Source organism: Vicugna pacos, chromosome 9 (genome assembly GCF_048564905.1).
Source record: "Vicugna pacos chromosome 9, VicPac4, whole genome shotgun sequence".
Taxonomy (NCBI): Eukaryota; Metazoa; Chordata; class Mammalia; order Artiodactyla; family Camelidae; genus Vicugna; species Vicugna pacos.
The window spans coordinates 29,297,179-29,318,726 of NC_132995.1; the positions used below are offsets into that span (position 1 = coordinate 29,297,179).

The window sequence follows — 21,548 nt, forward strand, 5'->3', positions numbered from 1 at the left end:
TCTTTTTTTCCAAGTTAATGGGCAGTGCTTTTAGAAAATAGGATCTAAGGTGAGGGCTGATTCTGGGAGTCCCTGATTCAAGGCTCCCACGTTTATGTGGCCATGGTTCCACAGGAATGGCTGCACCTAATTGTCTGCGCTTTAACTTGCTTCCTCTGTCCAGGTTACCCCTGATCCTTATCACCATCTGCTTCCCATGGTGTTCTGCTAGCCTTATTGTGGGCCGATCCTAAATGGGTTTGCTCCCTCTCTTTTACCTCCCCGCCTCACACTTTCTCCCACATCGCAGCTGAGCAATTATCTGACTCATCTGATCCCCAGCAGACATCAACAAAGAAACTTGGAACACACACCATTCCCTTGCTACCCCTCCCACACAGGCAAGAAGCCAAAGGTCCAGACACCCTCTCCCCAAATCTCTTTCCCTCTGTCTGTAACAGTGCAGTCATTTGTACCACCCAGTACGCCCACCTCTCCCATCAGAATGAGTCCCCTGAAAGGCCGGAACTCTTCAACATGTTTGTGGTACCTACCTATGGCTTATTGTCCAATTTAGTGCTGAGTTTTAATTATGTTGCAAATTAAAGTGTGGGTAAGGATCTAGCTGGATAATTATGAGACCATGTATTTGAGAGTGATTCTCAGGCAAGTTATCTCAACCTGGGCTTTACTGTCATTTTGGGCCAGGTAATTCTTGTTTGTGGGGAATGTCCCATGCTTTGTAGGATGTTTAGCAGCATCTAAAGTCTGCATGTATTTCCGAATAGCCCATGGGTGGCAAAATCACCCCAGTTGAGAACTACCATCCTAGGACATCACAGGGTTATGAGACTAACTTTAACGCAAATTCATGAAGAGATGGTAACCTAGGGCAAAGTGAGCTGTTGAATTTAAATTTAGGTTCCCTTACCCATCATGCTTTTTCCTACCTCTAGTCTCCATGGCAACCACTACCAAACCTTCACAATGGTTTTATCTGTCAAAATCACCGACCTGTTTTCTGAGGGTCAACATGAACCTGTCCGTTTCTATTGGCCCATCAAATCTCGTGGCTCTAAATTTAATTGCTGAATTTATTAGGCAATTTTTAAGCCCAATTTTGGGTTCTCTGTTTGTTAGAGTACACAGAGCAAAACTGAGCAAAGCTTGATGACACCCTTAAGGAAAAGGATCTAAGCTTAGAGTTGGGGCACGTGGGTTTGGGGCCTAGGTCAGCTGGGTGCCCCTGGGCGACCTCAATGGCCCTCCATGGCCTCCTTGTTTGACTTTTTGTTCAGTAGAAGAGCAGAAAAAGAAGAGGGTGGACCCATTTAAGGATCTTCAAGCTGTTGTGTGGATTTCTAATGTTTTATAAAGGTATTGCAGGAACCACCTTGGGAGACGAGAGAAAATGTGAGAAGAGGACCTCCAGCCTGCTGCCCAAATAAGATCAATGTTCCTCTTATCTATTCTTCATCCTGGGCTTCCAGGTTAAATTTCCTCTCCACCTGAAAGAATGTCTCAGCATCGCGCGCGCGCGCGCGTGCGCGTGTGTGTGTGTGTGTGTGTGTGTTGTGGGGGGGGCGGTTATCAAAGAATAAAAACTCAATGACACTTGTTAAATCACAGGAAGGAAGACTTCAGTCAAAGAGGGCAGGGCTCTCTCAGCAGGTATAACCACTGCAGTGGGATTTTGCAGGGAAAAGAGGGATTGGGCTCAACTCTGAATATCCTATGGGCAAGCGGGAATTTATAGGCAAGGAGCAGGGTAGGGTCAGTGGATGGAAAGTTACTAAGAGAAAATGTCAGGGTTCTGTCTAAGCCAAGCTAACAGGATTCTTGCTGCAAACAGGCCACCGTGATCAGACATCACCTGGGTCTGAGGGTGGGGAAGTGTTGGTAGAGGATGAGGAACCTGATCAGATATCAAAGGTGATCAGATATTGAGGGTGGGGGATTCTGGTTACACTGAATTAGCAAGATTCTTGCTAAAACTAGGTTTTACCCCAAAAATGCATAGATAAATCTAGAAGAAGTTTCAGGAGCCTGACTAAAGTTTGGTCAAGCAAATACTCTTTGTCAGTGTATATAATTTGGTTATTAAAGCTTTAAAATCTCTAGGTTAGATGTTATCAATGAATCCTTCTGGTCCCAGCATTCTAGAAATACCCCTAACATAGACAGAATTTTGTGTACAGATATACTTGAATGATTACTAGAAGCCAGACTTAAAGAGAGCAAGAATTTGACCCTGTAGGGGTTTCCTTGACCCTCCTAAGTTCTCAGCTGCGGCCCCTATAACAAAAGACAGATTAACAAGAAAAAGCATACAAATTTACTTAATATGAGTTTTACTTGACTTGGGAGTTTTCCTAATGAAATGAAGACCTGAAGAAACAGTCAAACGTTGAGTATTTTTACTCACGATACTTTAGATGAGGAGTGGGAAGTTGTGTGAAAAAGTGATAGAAGGGGATATGCGGTCATCCTGGTAAACAGGGGAAACTTACAAGGCCTGTTTGTCAGATTCCCCTGGTGCCCTCTGAGGATGCTCCCGGGGTGGGGGGGGCACCTCTTGTTACTAAGTCCAAACCCATCCTGCTCTCCACACGACAGGCCAATAAATCGGAAGATGAGGTATTGGGGCAAGGAATAACGACTTTATTTGGAAAGCCAGCAGACAGAGAAGATACTTTTCAGTCCATTGGAAGGCAGCATCTCTGCTGTAAACTATGTTTCAGGGTGAGGTCCCCTCGTTGGCATTCTAGAGGTCGTAAGAACAAACGATTTTGTCGTTTGGATGGATTGAGATACTTTCTGTGCCACCTCGTGTTTATCACCCGTATCAATCAGAAAGTCCATCATCTCATTTTCCACTGTCAAGTTTACCCAGGGCTTCTGTGGGGATTGGAATTGGGTGCCTCAAGTCCAAGGGAGATCTTAGGCCTCTTTATTTATCATCAGAGTGTTCCTCTCTTTCTAGCATATGAGAGGTTCCCGTATTTTTTAAAATTATTTCCCTGGATCAGATTCATGATAAGGTAAAACATACATGTTGAGGGGTACCATCAACAGAACTATATATCCCAGAAAAAGAAAAGGCACCTCATAGGCCAAGGGTTTTATAAGAAGCCACCTAAAGGAGGCCCTAGCTTTAGTCTCAGTCCAGAAAAAGTCTCAAGACTCCCCAGTACTGTAGTCACATTATTTGGAAAAGCCTTTGCAAGGATAGAAAAAGATGCAGTAGTTGCTACAGCAAAACTTCCTGCATCTGTTATACTCCCTAGAAAACTCATGCCAATAAACACTGGTCCTTCTGGAACTTGGTCCAGTACACCAAAGAGAATTGTAACTCCTCCTGAGACAAACATTCCTCTTACAGACATAAATTTTGCTCCAATATGCACAAGACATTTTCCAAATACCAAAGATGCCAGCAAGTCAAACAAAGCATAACACCCAAGGATCATACCAATAACTATATCGCTGGCTCCATTCTTTCCAGCCTCCTTGGGGATAAAGGGTCCAAGGACAGAATAGCACATCATGGAACCTACGTTAATGGAAACTGCTGATATCAGTACAAAAATCTGTTCTTTTGAAAGCTGCCTGCCTGGGCGTCTCCCTTGCACATCCTGGAGGGCCATCACCTCTTAAAGTGCAAGAATGGGGCAGGTCCTAAGAGCATGTAGCATCCTGCTGTGATTTAGTTTCCAAAAACCAGAAGCCATTTCCTTAGATGTGGCATTTTATCACTGAGTAGGCCCAACGGTGGTGAAGAAATGGTGCCAAACGTAGGAATACCAGTCCCACATATCCAGCTGGTAAATTAAATTTTTCCAAAACAAAAAGGGACAGCGTAGGATCAAGGAAGCCAAAACCAGACTTGAGTGAGGTGCTGATGAAGGATATAAGGGCAACCTTAAGTAAAGTGATGAGTTTCCAGAATGAGTGTTTCCCTGTTAACACTTTAAAAGCAACCTCTACCAACTGAGAAGTGTACATTCCAAACGTATCATCAAATTTTTGCAATTTTCTCATATTTACCATTCCAGCATTTTCAGGGGCCTCAGGATCTGCTGTCGATCTGATAAATCCTTTCTAAAAATTCAGAGAGGCCTTCACTTGGTTTTTGCTGAATTTCTTTAATTTAGTTAAACCCAGCCTGCTGGCTGTTTGCATTTAGGCCCCCTACGGGATAATGTTGTAGGGGAAATTGCCCTGTGCTGGGAGTGGCTCCTGGTCCAAACTGGGTGCCCTGTCGGGTCTTAGGTGGAAATACCAGACTAGGTCCCTGTGCCCAAAGAACCATCACAGGATTTTCTAATTGATCCCTATAAGGAGAGGGAGCCTGTTTGACCGCTTCCTGGGCCCAGGAACTGGGGCTAGCTGTGTAGGAATGGGAAGCAGAGGAGGGGGTAAATGCATTGGCATAATGGCCAGAGTGGCTGGGACAGCTAGTTCAGCCAGCAGAGTTAAGATTTGAAGCAACGTATCCTCACCCATTCCTTTCCTTTTCTTGTTTTCCCTGAGGTAATAGCACAAATGCTTGTACATAGGGGATTTTATCATTCTTCCCTGCATTTTCATAGAATATCTGTAATTGCAGGATTGTATAGGGCCATTCAAAGGCCACCATTCCTCAGCATTTTATTGTAAAACCATAAACAGCAACTGATCCTCTTTAATCACTTTGTCTTGGGATCAACCAACTGGGCTGAATTCTGGGCAGGGGCTTTTGGTGATTTTAGGAACCAAGTGGGACCTTTATATTCTCCCTGGGAAGGTCCCACTCTTGGACCAGAACAGATAGGTTGTTTTTTTGTCCCTTCCCTCCACTTGACATCAGTAAACGTTTTAAATATCATAAAACTTGGCTGTAAATGGGGAAACAGAATCAAAACAAAATGAAATGAAAAACCCAGAGGATAAACAGAAATCCTAAATGCATGCTCAAGTTTGGCCTTGGGGTTTAACATGTACCAACAACACAGGAGACCACAAATAACATAATTAACACAGCAAGGACGGCGGTATGTGGAGATAACCCTGCAGAAGCCCCTGTGGAGATCCGCACACGTACTATGGCCACACACTGTTCATCCTCCCCTAGGCGCAGGTTCATCGCTGTAATCAGACCACTTACCCAAAACGCGCCTCAGACGACTTTCTTTAGGGATAGTTGAAACAGTCCCCGTTCTTTTTTTTTTTTTTTTAAGACAGAAATACAAGATAAACAAAACACATCCGGCGCAGAAATGCCACAATCCAGAGACAAACGAACCAGTTCACAAATCAGGTAAAAGTCCAGCAATTATTCCCTCTCTCCAACAGGATACCCACCTCAAGCACAAAACAAACTGGCTTGTTCCAAGGAAAAAAGCCCCAAACGGGAGAGGAACAAAGTTTCCGGCTGCACACACCGGGGCCACTTACCCTACAGCCTCTCCCAGATGAGATTCCTGGCTCCAGCTGCCCAGCTCTGGGGCGGCCCGGTCACTTCCGGGAACTTTGAAGGGAGAAGAATCCTGAGGGGAAGGGGGCCCGGCAGCCGCTAGAGCCTTAACCGGAACGCTGCCCGATGGAAGCCGGCTGGTGCCAAAATTTGTCACCGAGTCCAAACTCGTTCTGCTCGCCGCTGGACAGACCAGTACATCGGGAGACAAGGTACTGGGGCGAGGAGTAACGACTTTATTCCGAAAGCCAGCCGATCAAGAAGATGGGGGACTAATGTCTTAGAAAACCATCTTACCCAAGTCAGAATTCAGGTTCCTTTTACGCTAAAAAGGGGAAGGGATGTGTTTGGTTGCTGCAAACTTCTTGGTGTCGGATCCTTTGTTCTTGCAGCTTTCCACGTAGGTCAGGTCATGAAGTTCCTGTAGACCGCCAACAAGAAAATGTTATTCTCTGTTCTGGAATTTGCTGTCTCTATATGAACAAAAAAAAATGTTATACCCTTAAAGATAGAGTCTTGAGTATGGGTTCTCCTATATATTTCAGGCTAAAGGCAACATTCTTTTACAAAAGGTGCAGAACCTGCACGACTAAGCATAAGACACAGAGCACAGGGTTAGAGCCAAAGGAACAGCTCTAATATGGAGTCAGCTTTGTTCTTCCCCATTACACTCTCACATGAAGGTCTTATCTGCTTATCTTACCTGCTCTTCTGCTTCAGGGGAAGGTCAGGAAGTCCCTCCTGCACCTGCCATTTCTCAAATTCCATCAGCTTAAAATATTCTATATGCCAAAACACTTTATCTTGTGGTAGCATGTTCTGAATCCTGCCAACCCATTCCTCCTTCTCTCTGTCTATACCACATAACACCCATAGGAAAGGAGCAAACATAGGGTACATTTAAGAGGGCCTGAATTTAAAGGATATGTGGGAAGGCAGCAAAAGGGAGGGGGAAGTTGGGGTTTTAATCATCTCTTCTTTCCTCAAACATCACTTCCTCTGGCCCAATCCCATGCCTCTTTATTCAGGGCTTGCTTGCAGCTGAGATCTACCAGTGCAGGCAACCATTTCAGCCTCTCCCAGCCCCTCTGAGCTTCTGCGAAGGACTGGAACCCTCTGACTTATTTCTGAAGCCTGAGTCTTTGACAGCAGGCCAGCCTGGCAGCCCAGCTCTGCAAAGTTTGCCCTGAGCCCCACAGTCCTCCTGTTTTATTAATACAGAACAGAACGAGAAGAACCAGCCTGAGAGGCAGCTACAAAGGCACTCAGTCCCCTAAAATGTGATATTTGATCACAGGAGGATTTTGCACTGGGATAGTTTATAATCCTAAATTTAAATCCTTCCTGAATTTCAGAGGTTCCAGTATCAAAATCCTTTTAGGATTTTTCAAAGTGTGTAATCTGTTTAGATTTTTTTTTTAAACTCTCTGGTCCATTCTTTCTCCAAAAATAGGCTTGCTACATTTTTAACTTCCTTTAGAAGAAAGGAAGAAATGTCTTTAAAAAAAAATTAAATTTGTTGTTTATTTGACTTTAGGGGCAACTGTTTCTAAGACATCGAAAGAAATATTCTTACTAAAATAAAGTGGAATATTTTTTTTCAGTGACTGCAAATCAACCCAGAAGAAACATTTATTTTAACAGGGATTAAGAAGGGAAAGAAACAAGAAGCTGTGTTAAGGGAAAGACATTAGCAATACACAAGAAAGAAACAGAAAACTCTCTTCTCTTTCCTCCCTACCTCAAGCAACCATAGGAGAAAACCGGTTGGTTGCTTATTATAATTTAAATTAGAAGGTGGAGAATAAGTGTTCCCTGGAGAGCAGGAGGTGGTGAATGAAAGGGAGGGAGGAGGAAGTGGGGAGGGCAGAGAAGGAAGCTAACAGGAGGGGGACTCAAAAGGAGACTGAAGTTATGTTCCCTGCTCTGCTTTTTGAACAAGCCTTACTCTCCAGGGTAGACCTGAGACCTTTCTGAGGGTTGAATAAAGGTTGACGTTAGAAAAGTGACCCTGAAGACAGTCCACTGGTAGAGATTGCCTTAGAATGGCTGACCCTCCTGGACGAATTTTTCTATGTGATTTTCATTCCATTTTCATCATCTGTTATAACATAAAATTTCATCAACTGTAAATGTCAGTTCTTCCCTTTATTATTTGCTAATGTCATAAAAATCTGAATTGTTTGCTTTGTTAAAGGGCTTGCTGGGCATTGACTTTTCCTTATTTGTACTTTACTACCCCAAATGTGTGGGACTTATTTATTTAAAAAAAATAACATCCCGTTCGAAATGGGATTTAAATAACAGAGCAAGGTTTGCCATTATCATAAATGTATAAAGTGCTTTGTGAGTAATAAAATGGATCATGGATTCAGGATAATTCAAACTGAAATGTTATGTTCAGTATCAAGATTAGATTACGTTAATGCAGTTCATTTTAAATGGTTTAAAGGCCATCAGATGCATGTGAAAAGAATCTGTATCATAACTTAGAATAAATAGACTGAGACATTTGTTTATAATGTCAGTGCTAAACAAATCTATTACTACATTTCTGCATGTAGCATTATATTACCACTGCTATTAAACAAACAGAGCATGAAGATAAATTATAGCTTTAATTATAAACATTACCTTTGCGTATTTATTAATTTAAAATGGAACAATGTTCAATAACCTTAGGTTATTTATATCAGCTAACATTTTAATTAACTTTGTTGTATTTATGCGTCTTGGTAATTGTTGCTACCAGGCACATGGAGCTCCTTGAATAATGGAAGCAATCTAACCTATCCCTGTGCATATTACCCATTAATGGGATGGTAACGTTGTAACTCCTGCCAGAGAGTCAGACTCTGCTACACAGGCTTCCCCGGGAAGAGCCTAAGGCTCCAAAATGTGCCTTTCTTCTTGGAAACCACCACTGAGGAGCACCTGGAATTCCTGGACAGCCTGTGGAGAAAGGTAGCAGAGGAGCCAGGAATTCTCTTGTAAAGTAAGAAACAGTCAAAACAGTCAGCATCTCTCAGCGAAGCTGAGCTGCAGAACCAGCATAGTTGAGCAGGTGGCCAGAGGCCATGGCCCTTCCTCAGCAGGGCTCCAATTGAATACCCCCATCACAGACAAGAATCTTGGCCATAAGATTCAGACAGGCAATAGCACGATTTTTGATTTTTCATTAATCAACTTAACTTTTTCTTTAAGTCCCCACTGCAAGAGTTTGATGGGAAATCCTTTCTCAGTCTTTTATTGGAGTTGTACCTACATTCAGAATGCAGAATAAGAAGAGGGGAGACCTTTAGACCCCCGCCCACTATATTTTCTACCAATAATCTTGGCCTGCTTTTCCATTGCTCTCTTGGAGCCTCATTGCTACCCACTTTCCTACCTCGAGAGGCCTGTGAAAGACATACAGTGCCTCAGAACCCTTTCCTCCCTAGTTGGACCACGCAGTCATACCCTCTGAGGCCTGGCCATCCATCCAGGGAGATGGCGCAGGGCAGTGGCTGAGTCAAGCTTCTCTGTATCCACAGGCCTCTTCTACCCAAAGCCAGGGGAAGCTCCACTCCCTCCCTCCTGTGTCCTCATAGCCTTCTCCCTCATCCCAAAACACTCCTTCCTTTTGTCCTTTTGATGATGGACTTTGTTAGTCCATTAAACCTGAAGACAAAATACTCAAAACATAAAAATGGATTTCTCTGTTCCTGAGGGCAGGGAGGGCTTAATCTTCATATGCTACCTTAAACTCCAAGAAATTAAGGGGAAGAAGAAAGTATCATTACATGGAAATGGGAAAAGAGTCTTGAAGACAGGGATGCCTCTAGTCCCTTGTCCCCACTCTTGGGTACCCATCCCATCCTTTGCTCTCCATTCCCAGTAGTCATCATTCTACCTGGAGGGCCTCTGGACAAGGAACACACTGAGGGGAGGAACTCTTTCTTTTTCACTAGAATATGTCTAGAATTGAGCATGCAGCCAGGCCCAAGGAAAATGCATAACATACATTTGTCAGGGGAAAAAAAAAAAAACAGATGATTCCTTTGCAACAGGAATCAGCCAACCTTGAGAGTGTAACATGATCTGAAGCCAGGGCACTGTCCTCACCTTCAGAAAACAGAAGGGTCAGTCCTGAAGGACGACAAATCCCATTGACCTGCAATTGTTATCACTCTAGGCCTGGTGTTGCAGTAATGTTGGAGGCTAAAATGTCCATGCCTTGTCTTCCATGACAAGATTAGGAGGTGATCCAAATAAGAACTTTGTTTTATCTACTTTTTTTTTTAATTATCCCCCCATTCTTGAAAAAGTGAGCCAAATGATTGGAATACACACACACACACACACACACACACTCCAGTTTTCATCTCCATTCTCCCACTTTCCCTGTAGACTCCTTTTACCGTCACCTCCATCTAGAATATAGAAGATCCAGATTCTGTTTTCAACCTTCCTCTGACCAGTTAGGTAAGACTTAAACATCTCCAGATCCTTGAGACTCTGCTTATTCATCTGTGGAATAGGGTCAATAACTTCATTCTTACCCAACCTCTCAGATTGGTTCGTGTATCCAATGAGATGATGAATATGAAGGCATTTGAGCAGAAATAATATATCACGGCAGTGAAAAAAAAGCTATTTTACTAAATGTTCTTTGGGAGGATTCCTACAGAGAAAGCATTTTTAGCAACAAGGTCAGGCACAGGTTCAAAAGTGCTGCATCACATTGTCAGTAGTAACAAGGAGCTAGATGTCCCTGAATATCCGTCATTTGGTAGGGAGATGGGTGAAGTGTGGTATATGACAATGGAATGCTATGCAGTAGTCCAAAACAATGAACTCTCGTGACATAGCAATATGGAGAGAATTCAGAATCATGGCTTTGAGTAAACAAAATTAGAAGTGAGGTTCATCAAACAATAGCATCATGCAGATACAAAACAAATACATGGAAGACAACACTATTATTTTTCAAGGCTGCGTTCTCCACACATATATGAGGTGGGCTGGAAGTAGTGTGTGCATTTAGGAAATTAGCATGGACATCTAGAGAGAAAAGAGGTATGGGACTGGAGATACAAGGTGATGCAGAAAATAATCAGAAATGAAGTAAAAATAAACATGTTTTTAAAAGGGTCCCATGACAGTATGCCATGAACTGAGGAACAAGAATGACCAAATCTCTGCACTTGACATATGGATGCTAATTTTTTTTTTTTCCAGGAGGAAAAACAAAAGTGCATATATTAGTTTGCTAGGGCTTCCATAACAAAATGCCACAAACTGGGCAGCTTAAACAACAGAAATGCATTGTCTCACAGTTCTGGAGGCTGGAAGTCTGAGATCAAAGTGTAGACAATGTGGGCTCCCTCTGAGGGCTGTGAGGGAAGGATCTGTCCCAGACCTCTTTCCTTGGCTTGTAAGTAGCCGTCTTCATGTTCACATGCTTTCTTCCAGGTAATCCTGTCTGTCTCTACAGTTCCCCTTTTTAAAAGGGCACCAGTATGGATTGGGGCTCACTCTAATGACCTAGTTAAACTTGATGACCTCTAAAAAGACCCCCATCTCCAAATACGGTCACATTCTGAGATCCTAGGGGTTAGGACCTCAACATATTAATTTGGTCGGGGACACAATTTGGCCCCTAACAGTGCTGTATCTCAAACAATTTAAACAGACATGACTATGATGGTCTATAAATTCGATGTCTCCAATTGTGGTTCTGGAAGTAAAAAAACATTGAAGTTGAAGACTAAGGGAAGCGTTAGAATAAATATTTTTTAAATTATGAGTACAAAAACCAATATTTCTAAATTATTTTATGTAATTACATTATTTTATGTAATTCATGATTTTTGATTAAGTATGTCTAAGTAGATGAATAAAAGTAACATAGTGAAATATTTTATTATTTCTAAATATCTCTAAAAGTTTACAAATTTAAGTTAGCTGTAAAACTTTTTAAATCCCCTCACAGGGAAATCAAGGGATCACCCCATAGTCAGCCTGCTTTGTATTCAAATATGTATTTGTGGGCTTAGCTAGAAAAGGGTATGTTTACCCAACTCTGGTTTGCCTCATCAGTTATCTTTTCTATGAAGGGCCCCCTCATTAAGTAATTCTTACTGCATTAAGAATGAATCACTCTTAGGGGAGGGTAGAGCTCAGTGGTAGAGTACATGCTTAGCATGCATGTGGTACTGGGTTCAATCCCCAGTACCTCCATTTTAAAAAATTTTTTTCTTAAAGACAAAGGGAAAAATGTGTTTAAAAAAAAAAAAAGAAAAGAATTAATCACTAGCTTTTCTGGATAACAATTTATTTATTCTATTGTTGTATGTTACAGCCATTTAAAAAATATATATCTGTCTTCTGTATTAAATTGTGACTTTCTTAAGGGAAGAGATTATGTCTCATTCACCCCTGCAGCACAACACCTGGCCCATTTTTTCTAGACACTTAATAAATATTGTGGAACTCAACTCAACCTTTGTTTCAAGATTTTCTTTTCTTTCATTAAATAAGCAATACGCATTTCTTACAGAAAATTTAAGCACTGTAGATTTTTTTAGATTGTCTGAAAGAATGCTTTCTAACAAAATGTATACCGTATGTTTCAATAGTATATCTTGTAAAATAAAAATAGCTTTCTTCGTTATCCAGTTTAATGGCTGTAACATGTCCTACTGAATGGATGTCATAATTTATTTAACCTGAAAGCTGAACACTAAGCAAGTGCTTGTTTTCAAGCTTTCAGTGTTGGAGATGCAAGTGGAAATAGATAGAAACCTTATATAATGTAAGGCTTCAGCAGTCCACTCTCAGTAGCCAAGTGGACCTAAATTAAGTAACAATATAAAAGATTTGAATAGCATAAACATAAGAAAGATCAGACTTGAGAGTAAACATTGAAATGTACTCCCAATGAACAGGGAATTTTTCTTTCCTCTCAATGCATAATGAATGATTCATGAAAATTGAAGATACATCATTTCATAAAGATAATAGTTTCCATACAATAAAAAGAATACAAATAACATTCTCAGATCTTTCAGTAAACTAAGAAATTAACAATAAAATTTAAAAAAAAACAAGTCCACCTCTCTGAGATTTAAAAACACTCCATTTAACATTCTCAAGTGAAAGTTGAAATATAAACCAAAATTGCATAATTCTAAAAAAAATTAAATTACAAAGCCTTAAATATTTCTATCAATAAAAATGATGCCATAAAAGCAAATTCCCATCTCAAAAAAAAAGAAAGAAAGCAGACTAGAAACAGCAAAAATAAAAGCATAATACATGAGACAAAACCCAGAAAAGCAGTTAAATTATTAAGTAAATCAAAGTATTGTTTCTTTTTTTAAAAAATCAACAGATAGACAAACCACTAGATAATCTAATCACAATGAAAAGGCTGGTGGGAGGAAGTGGGTTGAGGACGATACAGATACAAAAAGAAAGAAGTGACTCTTGGGAAATAATGAATTAGTCCTGGGCAGGTCGACTTTTAAATCCTGGGCAGAGATCCAGGTGGCAATGTCTACACATGGTGAACGTGTGCATCTGAAGCTCAGGAAAGAGATCCAGGCTGGAAATAGGAATTCATCACCCGATATAGGTGAGTGAGTGAGGTAGACGATTGGCTGGCTATTTCCTGTTAACTCTTTTTTTTTTAATCGAAGTATAGTCAGTTTACAATGTTGTGTCAATTTCTGGTGTACAGCACAATAGTTCAGTCTTACATATACACACATATATTCCTTTTCATATTCTTTTTCATTAGAGGTTACTACAAGATATTGAATACAGTTCCCTGTGCTATACAGTAGAAACGTTGTTTATCTATTTTATGTATAGTAGTTAGTATCTGCAAATCTCAAACTCCCAATTCCTGTTTACTCTCACATCGGTTCTCTGCCCCTTACCTGCTAGTTGTAGCCAATTTCCCAAGTGTCACTGACTGCTGGCTTCTCCCAGGGGGAGACCTTGGAGGAGACAGGAGGGCGGAGAAGGGAAAAGTCAGGGTAATTGGTGCCTCCACCTCTGTTTATAGTCACTTCTCCCGCAGTGGTTGCCTCTCGCTCTGTGGCTCCAGCTTCTTTGGGCAGCCCTGGCCCTGGGACGTAGGTAGTGCCAACTGCTTCCATGGAGTTTTTCCATGGGTTGCCTCAACTTCCCCCCTTTGGCTCTGCAGTTTTCCCCACCCTTTTATTACCAGTTGCCCTTATTAACTTGTCTTCTGTTGGATGATCTGGCATTGATTCTATTTTCTGAGTGGAGCCAGGGTATCAACTTCCCACTGTTGAGCAAGACAGGAAGAATTAAGAACCCAAATTTGGGAGCCCCAACATTCAAGGGTCAGACAGAAGGAAAGGAGTTCTGGAAGGCAGTGGAAAAGGAGCCATCCACAAGGGCAGGAAGAAAAACGGGAAATTCCATTCAGTTGTTCCTGTGATTCTTCCTTTTTCCCCTGTAACAAAGTTATATTTTAATTGGTGTCTCCAAAAAACAAAATGTTGAGTGCCAAAGGAGAAATGGCAGGGAGATTTCAGGTGGGGGGTGCTGCCTCTCAACTCCTTCACAGCACCCAGGGCTCTAGCTATCTCTTGGAAAAGTGACCCTCAGCCAGACATCATATTTTACTCAGTGGCTGGGCTGGGCTGGGCTGTGTTTATCATCTTAATAATACATCAGCTTAATCAAGGCAGCCCTACTGCCTTGGATATCACTGAATTGCCTGTGGTTTATATCTTGCATATTCAGTGGTTATGTGATTGCAAACTCAACCACAGAGCCACTTAAGTAAAAAAGAAGACAAATATTAACACACACTGCATGAGAAACTCAGATTAAATAGAGTAATTTTACATTTCATCAGATTTTTTTTTCCCAAATAACTGAATAAAGCTTGGGCATACACGCTGCGGGAGAATTATCTTCAACCTGAGCTTAACTATGCATTTTTTCCCCATTGATAGATCTACATGACAGTGCTTATAAAATCATCTAACTAAATCTGCCTCATTAACGTCTGTTTATCTATGTTGAGTACCTGGTGATCCCTGATATTTCTAGAATTGATCATCTCCCTCCAGGTGAGTCTCAGAGAACCCTGGGCTGAGGAGACTTTCCTGGATCTGTTGACATTTCCAAAGATTTTAAATTCCAATCCCTCTTCCCTGACCATTAGTCCCCATTCATTTCACTTGTTCCTGTGGGAGTTCCAAATCGCTTTATCTTTGCCTCCAAGCAGAAACTATGACCTAACAGGGAACTCTGACCTCCCCAGAGCTGCCCCAGTGCTTCTGCAGCCCATCAAAGTGGTCTGGTAGTCTCAATGACAGATGACACGTACTGCAGTCAGGAAGTGAGTAAAAATTAATTGTGCTTTCAGGAACTGGGCAATGTGGTCACTGAAGGATGAGGAGCAGGCCTATAAAAGGCAGAGCTCATGGGACACCCACTGGCTCTGTTCACAGCTACCCAAGTTTCCTGGGCAGTGCCCACAGCTGACTTGGCAATGGATGCCCCATGAAGGCAGGGGTCCACTCTGCTTCAGGGGTCCCAAACCCTAGCCCATAAATGCTCAAAAATTATTTATTGAATGGCTGAATTAATGCATCTTGAATGACACTTATTTAACATATATAGAACGGGAAATATAGACACAAACTTTCAAATCTGAAGAGACTTAGAAATCATCCACGTTCCTGCCTTCCCTTTGGAGGCAAATACAGCATCATAACCACCCTCTGGAATCGGACAGCCACTTCTCATGTAAAAATTATGGTTTTGAGTGAGTGACTTAGACTCAGTTTCCTCATCTGTGAAATGGGAATAGGTACATTATAGGGTTATTGTAAGAGTTGGATGATATAACACATGTTATGTACTAAGAACAGAAGCCAATCCTCAGTTATTTAGATCAAGGAATTTGGTTTGTTTAGTTTACATACTTTTGAACACATGGGAACTTTTCTTCTAGTAAAATTATTGATAGAAACCTCATTAATATAAAGCAGATTGGACCTTGGTAGACATGGTGGGGGTGGGAAACCACAGAACTCTGGGCAGCTTTCTTCTTGTCCCCTGAGGTGGCCCCAGAGTCATTTCCAGAGAATCCTAAGTTTCTGGAGAAAATCTTATAATATATTTACCTAGATCACTCCTCTCATTCCATAGATAAGGATACTGACCCTCAGAGAGGGAAAGTGACTAACCTAAGATCACACAGCAAGTCTCTGATCCAAATTTCCTGAATTTTCCTCTCTGCCATCCCATTGCCTGCAGACTCAAGACCAGCATGGCCCCTGAAACAATCCTCTCCCTCTATAGTATCTTTTTGCTGGTTTTAGACCAGCTCATTTAGACTTCTCCATGGTTAGAAGTCCTAATGCTACTTGCCTGTCTGCAGCTTCTACTCATATTTAGTTATTATTTCAGTATATTATACCAAATAACCTCCTGAAATGCAGAAAGAGAAGGCAATACCTCTCATTTGGCATTGAGGACACATCCAGCTCCAACATGGTCACTTGTCCTTTTCTGGACTTTGCAGTTGTGAACACAAACCAGAAATGTAAGAGTCACTACTTCCCCAAAAGATACCCCCTAAAGGGTCTTGGCATTTTTGTGGAAATTGTATGCAATATAAGGATTGATGTAGAGGAAACTGAACAATATTAATTCTTCTCACTAGGGAGTTAAACATGGCATTCCATTATTTTCTAAACTGTAAAGATGATACACTATAAAATTTTGTGGTTTTCTTGTAGAGATCTTGTATTTGGGGGGCAAAGGTTTAACAAAATTCTTTAATAAAATTTATAAAAATGAGTATTTAAGAATAATTTTCTCAGCTTGAATTGTTTTCCATTTCTAATCCCCCAAAGAAAATGCAAAATTATCAGCACCCACACACATATACACTCAAAGGTATAACATCCTTTACACAAACTACGTTAGTCAGAGTTTAAATTGTTGGCAAATCAAAACAATTCCAAGAAGTGATTGCAGGGTTGATTTTTTTATTTCTATTTTTTTTTAACTTCTAAAAACTGTTGACAGAGAATAAAAAGCTTCAAATAAATTTTTTTTCTGTGGTTTTCAAAAGTTTCTTGAAAGTCACATTTTGACTGAAATAATTCCTTGTATTTATTTCTTGTTTATTATTCTTGTCAATGTGGATTATCATTATTATTATTTTAACTGATTGTTTCTGGAATTTAGGAAAGCACTACTTTTGCACTAGTCTGATATTCTCAATGGATTCTTCTATTGGTCTTCATAGTTTTTCATTTGGTTTATTTTTGAGATGTGCATGTGGCCCGTCATGTCGTATAAAAATGATGGCTCTTCTCTTTTCAATATTTATCTCTCATTTCTTTTTCATTTTCATTTCATTGGCTGAGACTCCCAAATGTTGAATAACCGTAGTGATAGCTAACATCTTTATTTTACTCTTGATTTTACTGGTACTATCTTGTGTTTTATTGTTAAATTTGTTATCAATTATTTGTTTCTAATAAATATATTTACTTTACCAAGTTAAAATGGTGGATTTAAAAGCTTTCTATGGATTTGAATATATAATATTTGAATGAAAAAAGTGATGTGTAGAATGTAGACCAGCTACCCTATAAGACCCTCAGTTTTCCAAAGAGCATGTAAGTTCTATTTCCCTGGATTTGTTAAGGTGAGGAAGTAACATATACTCTTTAGAAAACTTTCTTTAAATAAAATGTTAAAATTCCAAAGAATTTTCCAAATAATCCCTTATTTAATTCAGATATTGAAAGTATGCAGAATTAGCTAACTGCTGATGCTGACAAAGAGGAAAAAATTGTGTCTATAAGCAAATTATTCAGAGTCCCTGAACCATATATTTTTACTATTTAAAATTAGGACTGTAACCCATTTCCTATAATTGTTTTTAAGAGTAAGTGAGACGTAGGACATCTGGTATAAGTCCTGGCACATACTAACACTCAATACATCTTAGTTCCTTTCACTTCCTTTAGTCAAACACCATATACATAATAATCACTCTATAAATATGCATAGGATGAAATACAATTTACTACTCAACCTGCATAGGATTTAATTACCCACCATTCATTTTTTTTTAATAGACTCAGATTCAGCACATACTTTTTTGAGTAGCTGTTATGTTCCAAGTACATACTGTGCTAGACAATTTTACATATGTTCTCCAAAAAAAAAAAAACTGTAACAGTAGATTTTAGACTATAAAATTAGAAAGAGCTACATGGTTCTTTCTGTACATTGTTCAGCTCGGTCCCACTTGCAGTTAAGAACACAAGAATGTCTTTTGGATGATGACCATGTGGAAGGCTCAGAGAATCTCAGAATTGGGAGGGATCAAGAAAAGACTGAAGTGAAGGGGAGTTGCCCTCCCTTTTAATCATAACCCATGTGGGTGTTAATAAATGTGGGAGTTTTTTTCATTCAAAAAATATTTATCAAGCATCTGGCATTTATTATGCACCTGGCAATATCTAGGCACTGGACAAATAGCACTAATCCAGAATGGCGAAGTTCCTGCTCTAGCAGAGCTTAATTCTTACACAGGAGACATAAAAAAATGCATAAGAAATTAAAGATAACCTAATAGTGAGAAGTGTTATTAAAGAATATAGAACACAGGATGAAGAGTACATGAGGGTGGGAAGAAGTACTTTAGATAGTTCATGGAAAGCCTCTTAAAAGGGTGCAATCTGAGCAGAGACCAAGAAGTAGCCAGCAATTTGATCCAGGCAGAAAAAATGTCAGTAGAAAGGCCCTAAGGAAGGAAAGACCCTGGGATGTTCTAAGAACATAGAAAGGATTGGATTGAGAAGGCGTCATTTATAATACGTCTGGATTGGTGACACATCAACTCAAGAGCTATATGTGGTCACAGAAGTCAGGCTGTGTCAATCTGCTCCTAACCCTCAAAGAACATCTTCTTTCACTCAGTGTAATGGTCAAAGAGGCCGCAAGGTCCATTACCTCTTTGACCTCATAGTCTACTGCTCCTCCCTATTCTAGCCACAGAGTCCTCTGTGCTGTTCCTTTAGCATGTCAGGCAAACATGCACGTCAGGATCTTTGCACTCGCTATTCCAAATGTCTGGAAATTCCTTTTCTTAGATATCTATATGGTTTCCTCTTCTGCCTCCTGTAAGTCTCTGCACAAGAACCATATTCTCAAGGAGTTCTCCCTATTAGCTTGCCTAAGGGCCCAAAGTCTTAGTCTGGTCCTACTCATGTGCCTAAATGTCTTTAACACACTATTCATTCATATTAAGCCTTTGGACAACCAAACTTCCAGGGTGATTCTTTACATGTGAAAGTCTTATTTAGTCAGTTAACAGTCCTCCACTCTGATTTTGGATGCTGGGAATAAAGCTAATGCATTTCCCTGTCATCTTGATTCAGGCCCGCCCATGGCTGCCTTACCTCATCATTCTTTCTTTCACCCAGCACTCTGTGCCTTCTTCCAAGCAGAGTATTGATGAGAACATATTGCAGATCATTAAATATGTGGAACAGGATAGAACAATGGCAGAATCCTGGGGTGACATTGCCAAGACTTAATCCACACTCTTCGGAGACAGATTTTTCAATGGATGATGAAATTATCAACATTAAATACATCTATTTCGCAAAGAGTCCCAAAGATACATCTCAAATTTTGGCCTCTTCTGGAGATTCCAGATCTGTTTATCAAGCTGTTTATTTGATATTTCCACTGGGATATTGGGAGGCAACTCAAACTTAACCTCCCAGTCTTATCCACCTCAATAAAAGATACTCGTGCCATTTTCTCAAGCCAAAAAGTCACCTTTGATTCCTTCTTTTTCTAACCTGATTCAATCCATGAATAAGTCCCGGGGAACTCTGCCCCAGAAAGGTATCACAAATTTATCTCCTCTACCACACTCTAGTCTGAGCTGGCAACTTCTTTCACTTGGAACAGCACCCTCCCAGTGTCTCTGTCTTTCAGCCCACTCCAACCCTTTCTCTACACAGATAGTGTGATCAAAACAAAGCAGGAAAAATAAACAAGCAAAAGCCGTATGATTACATTGCTGCCTTGTCTAAAATCCTTCAACAGCTTTCCAGTTGCAATTAGATTAAAATGCAAATATTTACCTTGGCTTCGTGGCCCAGTCTAACCTGAAACTTACCTCCTTCCCTGCCCTGACTTCCTTCTGCCTCTCCCTTTGCTCTTAACCCTGCAGCCTCCTTGATTTCCTCGTTGTTCCTCAAGCCCACTGAGCTCATTGCTTCCTTATGGCCTCTCCACCAGCCAGGCTCTCAGGGTAGATTTTTCTCCCTGTTCCTCACCTGGATGGCTCTTCTCAGCTTTCAGATCCCACAGTTTTTGTTTTTGTTTTTGTTTTCAGAGAGATCTTGCTAGACCACCCAGTTGCCAACTCATTGCTCTTTATCTCATTCTCTACATTCCTTCAGAGGAGATGCCATATCTGCACATAATTGTTCATTTGTGTATTGAACGTCCTCCTAACTGGAATGGAAGACCTTTAGGGACAGGGACCTTGTTTGACTTGTTTAGTGCAATACTCCAGATCCTTGCCCTATAGCAAGTTCTCCATAAATACTGGTGGATGACGGCACATGCCTCAGACTGCGTGTCCCCACCTTGTCTATGAGGGTATCACAAGAAACCAGGTCAAAGGATGTTAAGATACACTAATCTATTGCATTCCCGTGAAATACCAGTCTAATCGTCATATTTAAAAAAAGAAGATGAAAGAAATGAAATGAGTTCTGCATAGCTTGTTAGCTCCTGGATCATTGCATTCTTTACTCAGTGCTCACAAACTAGCTATTTAATAATCTATTTTCCTTTATTGGTTTTCTTAAATTACAAAAGCTCATTGAAAGAAATTCTAATAAGACAGAAGTGTGTTAAAAAAGAAAAATCTATGTCTATCCTCTCCTCCCGTTCTCACTTCCCAGATGTAACCTCTGTTAACAACTTGATAAATATCCTTCTTTTTTCTATGCACATACATGTATAGAGAGTTATATACCTACACACGTGTAGTTTTAACGCAAAAACAGGGTATGCATGTGTATGTATTTTTTTTTCACTTACCATTTAGGGATTTTTCTATGTCCATACAAATGGACCTCCTATATCTTTAATAGAATTCCACTGCATTCACTAACTCATTTATTCAAAATGCACTCAATTATTTTATGAGGAAAGAAATTAAAGTGTGAGACTATAAACAACAATGGCAAAATATTGATAACTGTTACAGCCTAGTGATGGCATCTGGATTTTACAATACTAGTCTTTCTAATTTTATGTATATTTGATAGTTTACAAATAATTACATTTATAAGGAAATACTTAGCAAACCTCATACTAATGGTGACTTATGGAATGCTTTCCTCTGGGATCACACAGAAAATAAGGATGCCTGGTGTCACGACTTCTACTCAACTTTGTAATGAAGCTCCTGAGTACTGTGATAAGGCAAGAAAATAAAAGGGATAGGGATTTAAAAGGAAGAAATAAAATAGTCACTATTTATGGATGACAATTTCATATAAGAAAAATTCAAAAAATCTACAAAGCATTAGAATTAATTAGTGAATTTAGCAAGGTGTCTGGTTGCAAGGTTGATAGACAAAATTCAATTGTGTTATTAACTACCAGCAACAAAGAAAAATACAATAAAATTTTAAAAATCAACTGAAACCATGGAGTACTTTGGAATGAATCTAATAAAAGATATGTAAGACTCCATGGTGACAACTACATGACACTGATAGACATTAAAGATAATCTAAAAACAATGACAATGAATACTTTCATGTTGTATGCCAGACACTCTGTTAGATTGTCTACAAACTCTGTTAGACTGTGAGGACAGGATACAGTGGTAAATAAAAATTAGACAAGTCCTTGTGCTCTTGAGCTTGCAGTCTGGTGGGATAACCAATAATGATTAGATAACCACACAAATTAATGGCATGTTGCAAATGTGGGAAGGGCTACAGAGGAAGGAATACAATGTTTATGAGAGCTTTAGAGAGGGGATTTGACTCAATCAAAGAAGCAGGGAAAAGTTCTT

General features: G+C 40.1%; 1 pseudogene; it reads right to left on the reverse strand.

Moving 5' to 3' along the window:
- Positions 1 to 3,625: 3,625 nt before the first annotated feature.
- LOC140698316 (MFS-type transporter SLC18B1-like) overlaps positions 3,626 to 21,548 on the reverse strand; it is a 485,714-nt pseudogene continuing 467,791 nt past the window's right edge.